Raw genomic sequence first — 13,812 nt, 5'->3', positions numbered from 1 at the left:
TAGCTCGAGGAAGAGCAGCGGCAAGAGGCCGTGGTAGAGGTCGTGGGAGGACGTCCTCTAGGGGAAGAGGACAAGCACCCGTCCCATCTAGTACTAGGGCGGTGACTCCTCCACCGACTGAGGAAGTGGTAAAAGAGGGTGAGGAAGGGGAAAATGAACAAGTACATAATGAGTGATTGCCACCCCAACCTACCCCAGAGATGATCAATCAGGTTCTGGCTTATCTTAGTGGGTTATCTGATCAAGGCCAGACACCTCCAGTGTTTTCTGCACCAGCACCTCAGGTTCCGGAAGTACAACAGGCAACTGCTGCGGCTCCCCGCATGGATGCTCCATTGGAAATAGGCACGTTTCCTCGTTTGACTACAGGGCCTATAATGACAAGCGATCAGCATGAACTTTTCAGTAAGTTCTTGAAATTGAAACCTCCAGTCTTCAAGGGTGCTGAATCTGAGGATGCCTACGATTTTCTGGTTGATTGTCATGAGTTACTACATAAAATGGGCATAGTGGAACGATTTGGCGTTGAGTTTGTAACCTATCAGTTTCAGGGAAACGCCAAAATGTGGTGGCGGTCACATGTTGAGTGTCAACCAACAGAGGAACCACCTATGACTTGGGAGTCATTCTCTAGCTTGTTTATGGAGAAGAATATACCCCGGACTTTGAGGGATAGGAGAGATGAGTTCTTGAGCCTAGAGCAAGGCAGAATGACGGTCACTGCGTATGAGGCTAAGTTTCGTGCATTATCTAGGTATGCCACCCAGCTTTGCTTCAGTTCACAAGAGCGGATTCGCCGTTTTGTGAAAGGGTTGAGGTCAGATTTGCGGATTTCAGCCTTACAGGTAGCGGCTACAGCGAAATCCTTCCAAGAAGTGGTAGACTTCGTGATAGAGGTGGAGGGAGTGAAGCCAGACGACTTCACCATGGCATCGACATCTAAAAGGTTTCGAAAGGGAGGTGAGTTTAATGGTTCTTACTCTAGAGGACAGGGTTCAGGAGGTTACTCAGTCCGACCAATTCAGTCTTCACTACAGACTGTAGTTGGGGGTCCACCTCAGACCGGTCAACATTTCTCTGAGGTTGGAGGTTATTCCCAGACCTCGTCATTCTCACAGAGACCTATGCTAGACCCCAGAGAATGTTATGGATGTGGGGAGACTGGACATATTAGGAGGAATTGTCCAAAACAGAGTTATAGACCCCCAATAGCTAGAGGTAGAGGTGGTCATGGTAGAGGCCGTTATTCTGGAGGACGTGGTGGCCGAGGTAATGGTGGTCACCAAAACGGCCGGGGTGACGGACAAACTGGAGTTACTACAACACCACATGGTAGGGGCAACGGGCAGACAGGTGATAGGGCCCATTGTTACGCTTTCCCTGGGCGGTCTGAAGCGGAGACATCAGATGCTGTTATCACAGGTAATCTTTTGGTTTGTGATTGCATGGCTTCTGTATTATTTGATCCTGGCTCCACATTTTCATATGTATCTTCCTCATTTGCTACTGGTCTTAATTTACATTGTGAAATGCTTGACATGCCTATTCGTGTTTCTACTCCGGTGGGTGAGTCTGTGATAGTCGAAAAGGTATATAGGTCTTGTCTGGTGACTTTTATGGGTAGCAATACTCGTGTAGACTTGGTTATCTTAGAAATGGTTGATTTCGATGTAATTCTGGGTATGACTTGGCTTTCTCCAAATTTTGCAATCTTAGATTGTAATGCTAAAACTGTAACGTTGGCCAAGCCTGGGACAGATCCGTTAGTGTGGGAGGGTGACTACACTTCCACTCCAGTTCGTATCATCTCCTTTCTTCGTGCTAAGAGAATGGTTAGTAAAGGGTGTTTAGCTTTCTTGGCACACCTCAGGGATGATACTACCCAAGTACCTTCGATTGAGTCGGTTTCGATAGTCCGTGAGTTTCTGGATGTGTTCCCTGCAGACCTTCCTGGTATGCCCCCGGACAGAGATATTGACTTTTGCATTGATTTGGAGCCGGGTACTCGTCCCATTTCCATACCCCCTTATAGAATGGCTCCAGCAGAGTTAAGGGAGTTAAAAGCCCAACTTCAAGAATTGTTAGGGAAAGGCTTTATTAGACCGAGTGCATCCCCTTGGGGTGCTCCTGTTTTGTTTGTGAAGAAGAAAGATGGGAGTCTTCGGATGTGCATAGATTACCGGCAACTAAATAAAGTAACTGTTAAGAACAGGTATCCTCTTCCTCGCATTGATGATTTGTTCGATCAGTTACAAGGTGCTTGTGTCTTCTCTAAGATTGACTTGAGGTCTGGTTATCATCAATTGAAAATACGGGCAGCAGATGTGCCAAAGACTGCTTTTCGAACCAGGTATGGGCATTATGAATTCTTGGTAATGTCCTTTGGACTAACGAATGCCCCTGCTGCTTTCATGAGCTTGATGAACGGGATTTTTAAGCCATATCTGGATCTCTTTGTGATCGTATTTATTGATGATATACTGATATACTCCAAGAGTAAGAAGGAACATGAGGAGCATTTGAGAATTGTGTTGGAAATGTTGAGGGAGAAAAAGCTTTATGCCAAATTCTCCAAGTGTGAGTTTTGGCTAGATTCAGTGTCCTTCTTGGGGCACGTGGTTTCTAAGGATGGAGTGATGGTGGATCCTTCTAAGATCGAAGTAGTGAAGAATTGGGTAAGACCTACTAATGTGTCAGAAATAAGAAGCTTTGTTGGTTTAGCCAGTTACTACCGTCGATTTGTCAAGGGATTCTCTTCTATTGCTTCCCAATTGACGAACTTGACTAAGCAGAATGTTCCATTTGTATGGTCGGATGAATGTGAGGAAAGCTTTCAGAAACTCAAGACCCTGCTGACTACCGCACCTATCCTTACCTTGCCAGTAGAGGGTAAGAACTTCATTGTATATTGTGATGCATCCTATTCTGGGTTGGGTGCAGTGCTAATGCAAGAGAAGAATGTAATTGCTTATGCTTCGAGGCAATTAAAGGTGCATGAACGTAACTATCCGACCCATGATTTGGAGTTGGCTGCGGTAGTGTTTGCATTAAAGCAATGGAGACACTATCTATATGGGGTTAAGTGTGAAGTCTATACGGATCATCGTAGCCTACAGTATGTCTTTACTCAGAAAGATTTGAACTTGAGACAGAGGAGATGGATGGAACTACTGAAGGACTACGATGTCACTATCTTGTATCACCCAGGAAAGGCTAATGTGGTGGCAGACGCCTTAAGTAGAAAAGCAGGGAGCATGGGTAGTCTAGCTCACTTACAAGCTTCTAGACGCCCATTGGCTAGAGAGGTTCAGACTCTGGCTAATGACCTTATGAGGTTGGAAGTAAATGAGAAGGGAGGATTTTTGGCCAGTGTGGAGGCGAGATCTTCTTTTCTTGACAAGATCAAGGGAAAAAAGTTTGATGATGAGAAACTAAGCCGAATTCGGGATAAGGTGTTGCGAGGAGAGGCTAAAGAAGCCAAACTCGATGAGGAAGGTGTTTTGAGAATCAAGGGAAGGGTATGTGTACCCCGTGTTGATGATTTGATCAACACTATTCTGACAGAGGCTCATAGTTCAAGGTATTCTATACACCCTGGTGCAACCAAGATGTATCGTGACCTAAAGCAACACTTTTGGTGGAGTAGAATGAAGCGCGACATTGTTGATTTTGTTGCCAAATGTCCAAATTGTCAACAAGTAAAGTATGAACACCAGAGGCCCGGAGGAACACTTCAGAGAATGCCCATTCCCGAATGGAAGTGGGAAAGGATTGCAATGGACTTCGTGGTTGGTCTTCCAAAGACATTGGGTAAGTTTGATTCTATTTGGGTAATTGTGGATAGGTTAACTAAGTCTGCTCACTTCATTCCGGTCAAGGTGACTTACAATGCAGAGAAGTTAGCCAAACTTTACATCTCAGAGATTGTTCGGTTGCATGGAGTTCCACTCTCCATCATATCAGATAGAGGTACGCAGTTTACTTCTAAGTTTTGGAGAACATTGCATGCTGAATTAGGTACTAGGTTGGATCTTAGTACTGCATTTCACCCTCAGACCGATGGACAGTCTGAGCGAACGATTCAAGTGTTGGAGGATATGCTTCGTGCATGTGTGATAGAATTTGGTGGCCATTGGGATAGCTTCTTACCCTTAGCGGAGTTTTCATACAATAATAGCTATCACTCAAGTATTGACATGGCCCCATTTGAAGCATTGTATGGTAGGAGATGTAGGTCTCCCATTGGGTGGTTTGATGCATTTGAGGTTAGACCTTGGGGTACTGACCTTTTGAGGGATTCATTAGAGAAAGTGAAATCTATTCAAGAAAAGCTTTTAGCGGCTCAAAGCAGGCAAAAGGAATATGCAGATCGAAAGGTTAGAGACTTGGAGTTCATGGAGGGTGAACAAGTCTTGCTGAAGGTTTCACCCATGAAAGGGGTGATGCGGTTTGGTAAAAGAGGTAAGCTAAGCCCAAGGTATATTGGACCATTTGAAGTACTTAAGCGAGTAGGGGAGGTGGCTTATGAATTAGCCTTGCCTCCAGGACTGTCAGGAGTGCATCCGGTATTTCATGTGTCTATGTTGAAAAGATACCATGGGGATGGAAACTACATCATTCGTTGGGATTCAGTTCTGCTTGATGAGAATTTGTCTTATGAGGAGGAGCCTGTTGCCATTTTAGATAGAGAAATTCGCAAGTTGAGATCAAGGGAGATTGCATCCATCAAAGTCCAATGGAAGAATCGACCAGTTGAAGAGGCCACTTGGGAGAAGGAGGCTGATATGCAAGAAAGATACCCACACCTGTTTACAGATTCAGGTACTCCCTTTTCGCCCTTGTTTTCTTCTCGTGATCGTTCGGGGAAGAACGATGGGTAAATTGGTATCTATTGTAACGACCTGTTTAGTCGTTTTGAGCAGCAGATTTTATTTCTGGAAAAACTGTGTGAGTCGACGGAACCCACGACGGACCGTCATGGGCACGACGGGCCGTCGAGGGGGTCTCGTTCCAAAAGACTTAGACTTCTGAAATTTGGGTACTGAAATCGACTCTCTGAACTTGGCGACGGACCTGCAGGACGAACCGTCGTGGGCACGACGGACCGTCGCAGGTGTCTCGTTCCAGAACACTTAGACTTCTGAAATTTGGGTACTGAAATCGACTCTCTGAACTTCGTGACGGAATGGCAGGACGGACCGTCACAGGCGTGACGGGCCGTCACAGACTCTTGGTAAAAATCTAGTCTCTGAACTCTGTGACGGAGCAGCAGGACGGACCGTCGCAGGCACGACGGCCCGTCACAGGCTGCGTAATCCCAGGCTGGGTCGGATTTCTGTTAGTTATTTAAGGGGCGTTTTTGACTATTTCCGCTTTAATTATAAAGTTAGAGGGTTAATGTTAATAAGTCTAATTACTTGGGGGTTAAAAGAGGTAACCTTGAGTTAATTAGTGGGATATTATTGCCATCTTTATACTTAATTATATGCTAATTAGGGTAAAAGAAAGAGGGTTTGAATAAGAAAAAGAAAAAGAACAGAAAAAGAGGGAGAACGAGTAGAGAGAGAAAGGAACGAAGAGGATAGCAAGGATTTTTGAGAATTTGCTTGCTTGATCACGCATCTTCGGTGGAGGTAGGTTATGGTTTTTTTGCTATTCGTAGTAAACTCTTAATAGCGAATGATATGTGTTGGGTAGTATTGTAAAGTCTTCTATATGCTTAATTGTGTGCATGCATGATGTGATTTTATATATAATTATGATGAAATTAGCATGATGAAGCTATTGAATCCCAAATCTTGAAGAACCCTAATTTTACTTTGTTAATGATGATGCCTTGGTATAAAAGAAGGCTTGATGAACTAAAGTAATGAGATTAGGGGATCGGGTGTCACGTTCCGACACCAGGATAGAATATATGTGGATCGGGTGTCACGTTCCGGCACCAGGATAGAATATATATGTGGATCGGAGTGTCACGTTCCGACACCAGGATAGTATATGGATCGGGTGTCACGTTCCGGCACCAGGATAGTATATGGATCGGAGTGTCACGTTCCGACACCAGGATAGTATATGGATCGGGTGTCACGTTCCGGCACCAGGATAGTATATGGATCGGAGTGTCACGTTCCGACACCAGGATAGTATATGGATCGGGTGTCACGTTCCGGCACCAGGATAGTATATGGATCGGAGTGTCACGTTCCGACACCAGGATAGTATATGGATCGGGTGTCACGTTCCGGCACCAGGATAGTATATGGATCGGAGTGTCACGTTCCGACACCAGGATAGTAGTAGTGGAGCGGAGTGTCACGTACCGACACAAGAGGAATAAAGATAATGAATCTTGAAATATGCTAATATACTCAATCTAAAGAACATGTTTCCCAAAAGAGTATGGTGTGGAGGCTTGAGTCCTCATAGATATGTTCGGTGATGTTATAAATGATTTTTATACTTGTTGCTATCACCTGTTAAGAATATTAGTTGATTTTATGATGTTATCTGAGATATATTGCTTTCTATTTTGAGTTGGCCGATGATACCTACTCAGTACCTGTGGTTGTACTGACCCCCTACTTTTATGTTTTCTTCTTGTATATTGTGGAATGCAGCAAACGTGCCGTCATCTTCGACTCAACAGTAATTCTAGCCAGTCTTCGTCACACCGGATCTTCAGGGTGAGCTAATGCTTCTAGCTTGGACTGGATCTCCTTCCTCATGTCTTGATGCCTTGAAGTTTCGGCATAGACTAGCTTTTATTTGTTTTAGCTTCTTAGAATACTCTTAGTTTAGTAATTTGATCATAGATGTTCTTGTGGTGATGACTTCCAGATTTTGGGGAATTAATAGATGTTGAATTTTAGAAGTTATTGAATTGTCTTTTATTAATGAGTTTAAGTCTTCCGCATTGCTTTATGTTGATATTAAATTGAAATGTTAAGGTTTAGATTGGTTGGTTCGCTCACATAGGAGGGTAAGTGTGGGTGCCAGTCGCGACTCGGTTTTGGGTCGTGACAAAAAAAGAAAGGAGCTAGTGAAGGATGTTCACAGGCTTGCTCGCTTGAGAGTTTGCCTTATGAGCATATCAGGCAGCGGTGTAACAGTTCAGAGTGGGGCAGAATCGTCTTTGGTAGTGGAGGTTAAGGAAAAGCAAGAGAGTGATCCGATCTTGCTTGAACTAAAGGGTGCAGTCAACAATCAGAGAGTGGAGGTTTTCTCCCAATGGGGAGATGGTGTACTTCGCTACCAAGGTAGATTGTGTGTTCTTGATGTGGGAGAGTTGAGGCAGCATATTCTTGCAGAAGCTCATAACTCCAGGTATTCTATTCATTCAGGTGCCACTAAGATGTACTGCGATCTGCGGGAAGTCTATTGGTGGAATGTCATGAAGAGGGATATAGCAGACTTTGTGAGTAAGTGCCCCAATTGCCAGCAAGTCAAGGTAGAAAATCAGAAACAAGGAGGTATGATTCAAGAGATCGATTTTCCTACTTGGAAGTGGGATGTGATCAATATAGATTTCATCACAGGGTTACCTCGTACTCGCAGACAGCATGACTCAATTTGGGTGATAGTTGATAGGATTACTAAGTCTTCTCACTTTTTGGCGGTCAAGACTATAAATTCGGCAGTGGACTATGTCAATCTTTACCTCACTGAAATTGTGAGGTAGCATGAGGTTCCTTTGTCTATCATCTCAGATAGAGGTCCTCAGTTTACCTCTCATTTCTGGAAGTCATTTCAAAAAGGTCTTGGTACTCAAGTTAACCTTAGTACAACATTTTCAAGTTAACCTTAGTACAACATTTCATCCACAGACGAATGGGCAGGCAGAGCGTACCATTTAGACCTTAGAGGATATGTTGAGAGCTTGTGTGATCGATTTCAAAGGTAGTTAGGATGATCACCTTTCTCTTATTGAGTTTGCCTACAATAATAGCTACCATTCCAGCATTCAGATGGCCCATTATGAGGCTTTATATGGGCGTAGATGTAGATCTCCTGTTTGTTGGTTTGAAGTAGGTGAAGCAGCTTTGATAGGGACAGATTCATTCCTTTATGCTATGGAGAAAGTGCAACTAATTAGAGATAGACTTAAGACAGCCCAAAGTCGTCAAAAATCTTATGCAGATTGGGTTTTTCTGAAATCCTCACCTATGAAAGGGGTGATGAGATTTGGAAAGAAGGGGAAGCTCAGTCCTAGATATGTAGGCCCTTACAAGATCTTGAAAAGGATTGGCAAGGTGGCATATGAGTTAGAGTTGCCAGCAAAATTAGCAGCAGTGCATCCGGTCTTCCACATCTTACTCTTGAAAAGGTGCGTGGGTGACCCATCCTGTATAGTGCAATTAGAGAGTGTGGCGGTGAAAGATAGTCTTTCTTATGAGGATGTACAATTGAGATTCTTGACCGTCACGTTAGAAGGTTGAGAAACAAAGAAGTCGCTTCAGTCAAGGTTTTGTGGAGGAGCCATTCCGTAGAGGGAGCTACTTGGGAAGCAGAAGCAGCCATGAAAGCCAAGTATCCTTACCTTTTTCCTTCCGATTCCACTCCAGCTTGAGGTAATAGTTCCTCTTATGTTTTACAGTCATTCATGCGTAAATTCAGTTTCAGAATTATGTTCCCTCGGTTTGTACTTTCATTTTTAGCATAATTGCATCTACTCAGAACTCAATTCAGTTAGAACTCAGTTCTTAGTGTTTAGTAGTGGGGTTTGCATCCATCTTTCTCTATTTCAGCTTGTTTAGTCTTCATTCGAGGATGAATGTTCCCAAGGGGGAGATAATGTAACATCCCGTAGCCAAAACAGACCAAAAATTAGTTTTTCAGAAAAATCTGCAGGTGCTACCAACAGTGGCATCGACAGACCGTATCCTAAACAAAGGTCCATCCTGCACAACCGTCGATGGAATGAGAAACTCCCAAAAATTTTAGCCTAGAAAAATGGGTTAAGTCTTGGACGACGGACGGAATCACGGTAGTCCGTGACCGTCGATCAAGACTCCCTTCAACCACTCTCTGACAAGAGCTATGGATGACCAGCATGGCTCGTAGGTGGACCTATGGTCCGTAGGTGGAAAATTTGCAGCCAGATAAAGGGAAATGCAGTTGGGTCAACTTAAAATGATCATAACTCTTAGCAGAAAATTAATTAGGACTCCCATGACCTACCCACATATAAATATAATTGAATTATTTTTCCATATCTGCCGACCTTGCTAAGTTCAGACCTCCGAGTAAAAAGTTATGCCCATTTTAGTAAAGACCGTTCGAACAGACCCTCACGACGGACCCAACGATGGGGCGTCGGGTGCACGATGTACCGTCAGTCCTGGTCGTCTTTAGGCCCGACAGCAAACTTCCCAGGGGTCTTTTTTACCTTTCCCTCTCCGTTTAAACCCTAAGTTACGTCGTTTTGACCCTAAATGATCATATTTTAGTCAGTTTAAGCCTAGAAACATAATTAAAACATATCCAAGTAAGATCATTAAATCAAAACTTAGAAAATTATAAGCAAGAGAGGAGAAAAAAGCTCAAGAACCCTTGTTCAAGAACGCCACAAGCTCTAGCATTCCAGCCCCGAAAGTTAAGTATTTTCCGTGGACTTCATCACCAGGTATGTGGGATTTCACTAGTGGGTTCCTTTCACCCATTGGGTCCTTAGTTTCAGTCAATTCTTGATTCTCTTATTATGATTAAACCTAGGGTTTCTAGAACTTTTATATAACTTCATGAATTTATTAAATATATGTTCCAAATCAGATTATCATGTTATTACTCAGATTATCGCATGAATTTCAGAACCCTAACTTTCTATTTATTTAGTTCTTGAATTACACATGCTAGGTCATATATTTCAAACACTTCAGATATACATGCCTCAGTTATAAATGCATAATTACCAGATTAATTGTTGCATTCTCAGCATGCATGTTCAGTTTTGAGCTATCCTGTATTTGCACAAACTCAGACATAATCAGTTAATTATCAAAATTCATTGGGAGTAACATAATACCGAGTTGGACTAGGGTTTAGCGTACCCAATAGTCCCAGAACTACTAGCCATGTAGGTTGTAAGTCCCCTCATTGGGCAATCAATTTAGTGATCACGCCAACATGCCTTTATACCTTTGGCAGGGTATATTGGGTCCTCTCGATGAGGCGTATACATCGGACTCCACATTTAGCTCATGTGGTTTTATTATCGGTTATTAGTAGCTGCCACAATTAATTCAGACTCTCTGCATTGATCATTTATCAGTATATTCAGTATTCAGTTTCAGCATGTTATAAATTGGTCATTGCATCCAGTTAGCTCAGAAATCAGCACATCACGTTCAGATTATTATACTTGTTTTTGTGCTTGTTCAGTTATGTTTTATTTCAGCTTTACTCTATCCTACTTGCTTAGTACCTTTCAAGTACTGACGCATACGTGCACTACATCTTCTTGTGATGTAGGTTCATTTTCTCAGCATCCAGATCACGCATAGATTGATTTTTGGATCTCCAGTTCAGCAGATTGAGTGGTGAGTACTCATTATCCGAGGACAATAGTCATTAGTTTCATTTCATTCTTTCGTCATTTAGTTTCAGTTTTTGCTAGATTTAGCTGGGGATTGTCCCAGTATTTCTAGTCTAGTTTAGAGGCTATTTTCAAACATAGTTAGATTCAGCTTAGTATTGAGTTAATATTTCTTTTGTATTAAACTCATTGTTTTCAAATATCTCAGTTATAGAATATGGGTATTTCCCCCTCTTTTCATTTTAAGTATGATTTAGCTTCCGCAACAGTTTATTATCTTTAGTATGCTCATGATCATGCCAGCAGGGTTAGCCTGGGATCACTTGTGGTCCTAGGTTCTGTGTTCGCATCTCGGGGGTAGCTCGGGGCGTGACACCGTATACCTACCACAAGGGAGAAGGTGAAGTATCAACACCCTAAAACTTCTATTGTGTGGCAATTTATGACTTTCAACAAGGAAAATAGTGTTGCTATTTGTAATAAGTGTAAGCAACCTTTTAAAAATAAACAAGGTGGGGGTGAAGGTGGGACAGGGGATTAAATAGACATTTGTTATCTTGTGTGTCGATTCAATATAATGAAGCTAAAGCATTAGCCAATAGAAAAAAAGGAATTTCAGTTAATGAATTTGATATTTGCGGTAATGAATCGGTAGGGGATTCTAACATGGTTCAAGGAACATTAGATCCTTCTAACCCTGGTGCTCCACTAATACAACGTGAATATACGAAGGAATTAGATCGCAAAAATTTAGCTAAAATTGTTTCTGTTTGTGGTTTTCCTTACAGTTTTCCTTCAAATATCGGTTTTATTGAATATATTCAACAAACTTATATTCTTGCTTATAGACGTTTTTCAAGAAATACTGTTAAATCTGATGTTTTTGAATATCACGATAAGCATTGTCAATTTCTTCGTTGTATATTTAGCATATTAGATAGTAGAGTGTCTATAACTTCAGACATGAATCATAGCGTTAATGGAAATGATTATTTAACTATTACAACACATTGGATTGATCTTAATTGGAATGTGCAAAAAAGAATCTTAAGCTATAAACAATGTGTACAGAAAAAAAACTTGTGCATATTTAGCTTCAAAAGTAGTAAGTGTTTTAGATTATTACATCCTTATTGATAAATTAATGTCTGTCGCGTTAGATAATGTATCTAATGATACAAACGCTGTTAAGATGTTAAAAATTAGATTATGTCCAATTGATAGTAATGTTTTTCATGTTAGATGTGTTGCACATGTATTAAATTTAGTTGTACAAGATGGTATTCATTATTTGATTGCGGTTGCATGAAAATTGAATATGTCGTTGCCTGGATTTTTCATAATAACAAAGCCGCTAGAATTAGGGAATTTATTGAGCGTTTGTTTACTATGTGAATTGTCACCTAGAAAAATTCGAAGACATATTAAAACAAGGTGGAATTCTTTTTACGAAATGCTTTCAGTTGCCTACAAATATAAAAGACCCATACAAATGGTGTTTATTGCTCATAATGCTAACCCATTAGATAGAATTTGTGATGAATATTGGGAAGAAACTAAAGAACCATTACAATTTTTAAGACTTATTTGTGATGCTACAACCATGTTTTCTGAAATTTATTATCCTACTATTTCATCAATATTAACAAATATTTGTTCTCTTTCAATTCAATTTTCTAAATATAAAAAAATTGATAAATTTAGAGTTGGGATTAAAGGTATGATTGAAAACTATAAAAAATACTTTTTTCCTATTCCTCAGTTTTATTTGACTGCTACTTTACTTCATCCTGATTATAAATTACGAGGTGTGCAGGCACTTGTTCACACTTTTTATGAAACTTTTAGAAATTTTACCGGAAGAAATTCCAACTTGTGAAACGTGTAAGTCTAGCATGAAGAAGCAAAAATGTTGTATGAAAAATATAGAACTAAGGAAAATACTCAAGGAGAAGTTAGTCAAGCTTCTAATCCTGATATTGATTGTGAAGTTCGAATTTCAACTTATATGCCAGGTATTCTTGGTTTTAATTCTATTAACCGTGATAATTTTAAAGAATATCTTAATCAGTCTTTAGAAGAATTGGAAATCAAAGATGGCAATGATGATATATTAGGATGGTGGAGGAGGCAGAGCGTTGCATTTCCAATTTTGAGCAAAATGGTTCGTGATGTTCTAGCTATTCAAGCTTCATCACTTGCAGCGGAGGCTGCTTTAAGTGCGGCAAGGTTTCCAATTGGCGATCATAGACATTCATTGGCGAAGAAAGTTTAAAAACAACAATTTTATTTAGAGATTGGGTCAATGTCGATAGGAGGAATAATAATATGCCAAAGTTAAGTAAAAACAAGCAAATTGGATCAAAACGACAATTGAATGTAGTGATGATGAATTAGAGTCACAAGAGAATCTAGTAAGTTATCAAACACCGGAGCATATCACTATCGATATGATGCGACAATTAGAAGTGAACTTTAAAGGAGAGAACAACTAACATTTGGTTACATCCGAGAACTAATTGAAACACAACCCTTCCTAGAAGATGGCTTCGTAAATTAGTTACTCATCTAATATTTGTAACAAATAATAGTTTTATATATGAGAACTTATTGAAACAACCTTCTTAGAAGGTGGATGCGTACATTACTTACTCTACTAATATTTGTTAATTGTAACTTCTAAGTTCTAAGTTGCAATTAGATTTTATTGAATATATGTGAAGGTTTTATTCAGGTCTTTTTTATAGAATTATTGTCTTGCATATTAATTTTAATATATATACATACATATATAAATATATACTAAGCTAAATTTAAAATACTTAATTTAAAAATCGAAACGTGACATTTAAAATTTCAATTTTACATCACTTAAAAATATTCAAAATACAAATTTAAACTTCTCAAATTTGAAATTTGAAATTTAAGACTTGAAACTTGAAATATGAAACATGAATCTTGAAATTTGAAAATAAAAACTTGAAATTTGAAAATTTAACTTGAAATTTGAAATTTGAAAATATAAAGTTAAATTTAAAATTATTAGCTAAAAACGTATAATTTCAATACAAATAAATAAGTATTTAAAAAATAAAAAATCCCTCGTCCCATCCCGTCCCGTCCCGTATATATAGTGGGATGGGATGGGACATATTTTTGTCCCACCAATCCCCGCAACCGGGCAAAACCCCCCATCGTCGTCACCCATCCCATCGCGTCCCCCTCCGTCCCGTCCCCCCGTCCCCTTCCCCTTGTCAGCGTTAGGGTTGGTGAGGGGT

General features: G+C 40.4%; 1 long non-coding RNA gene across 1 annotated transcript; it reads left to right on the top strand.

The window, feature by feature from the left end:
- The first annotated feature begins 1,373 nt into the window (after positions 1–1,373).
- On the top strand, positions 1,374–6,763 carry LOC114077371. The gene is made up of 2 exons (XR_003578677.1): positions 1,374–1,422; positions 6,621–6,763. It is a non-coding gene; the product is annotated as an uncharacterized LOC114077371 (long non-coding RNA).
- Positions 6,764–13,812: the final 7,049 nt, after the last annotated feature.

This window comes from Solanum pennellii, chromosome 5 (assembly GCF_001406875.1).
Source record: "Solanum pennellii chromosome 5, SPENNV200".
NCBI lineage: Eukaryota > Viridiplantae > Streptophyta > Magnoliopsida > Solanales > Solanaceae > Solanum > Solanum pennellii.
Note: the sequence above shows the minus strand (reverse complement) of the source record. Positions and strands in the feature narration are given on the sequence as shown.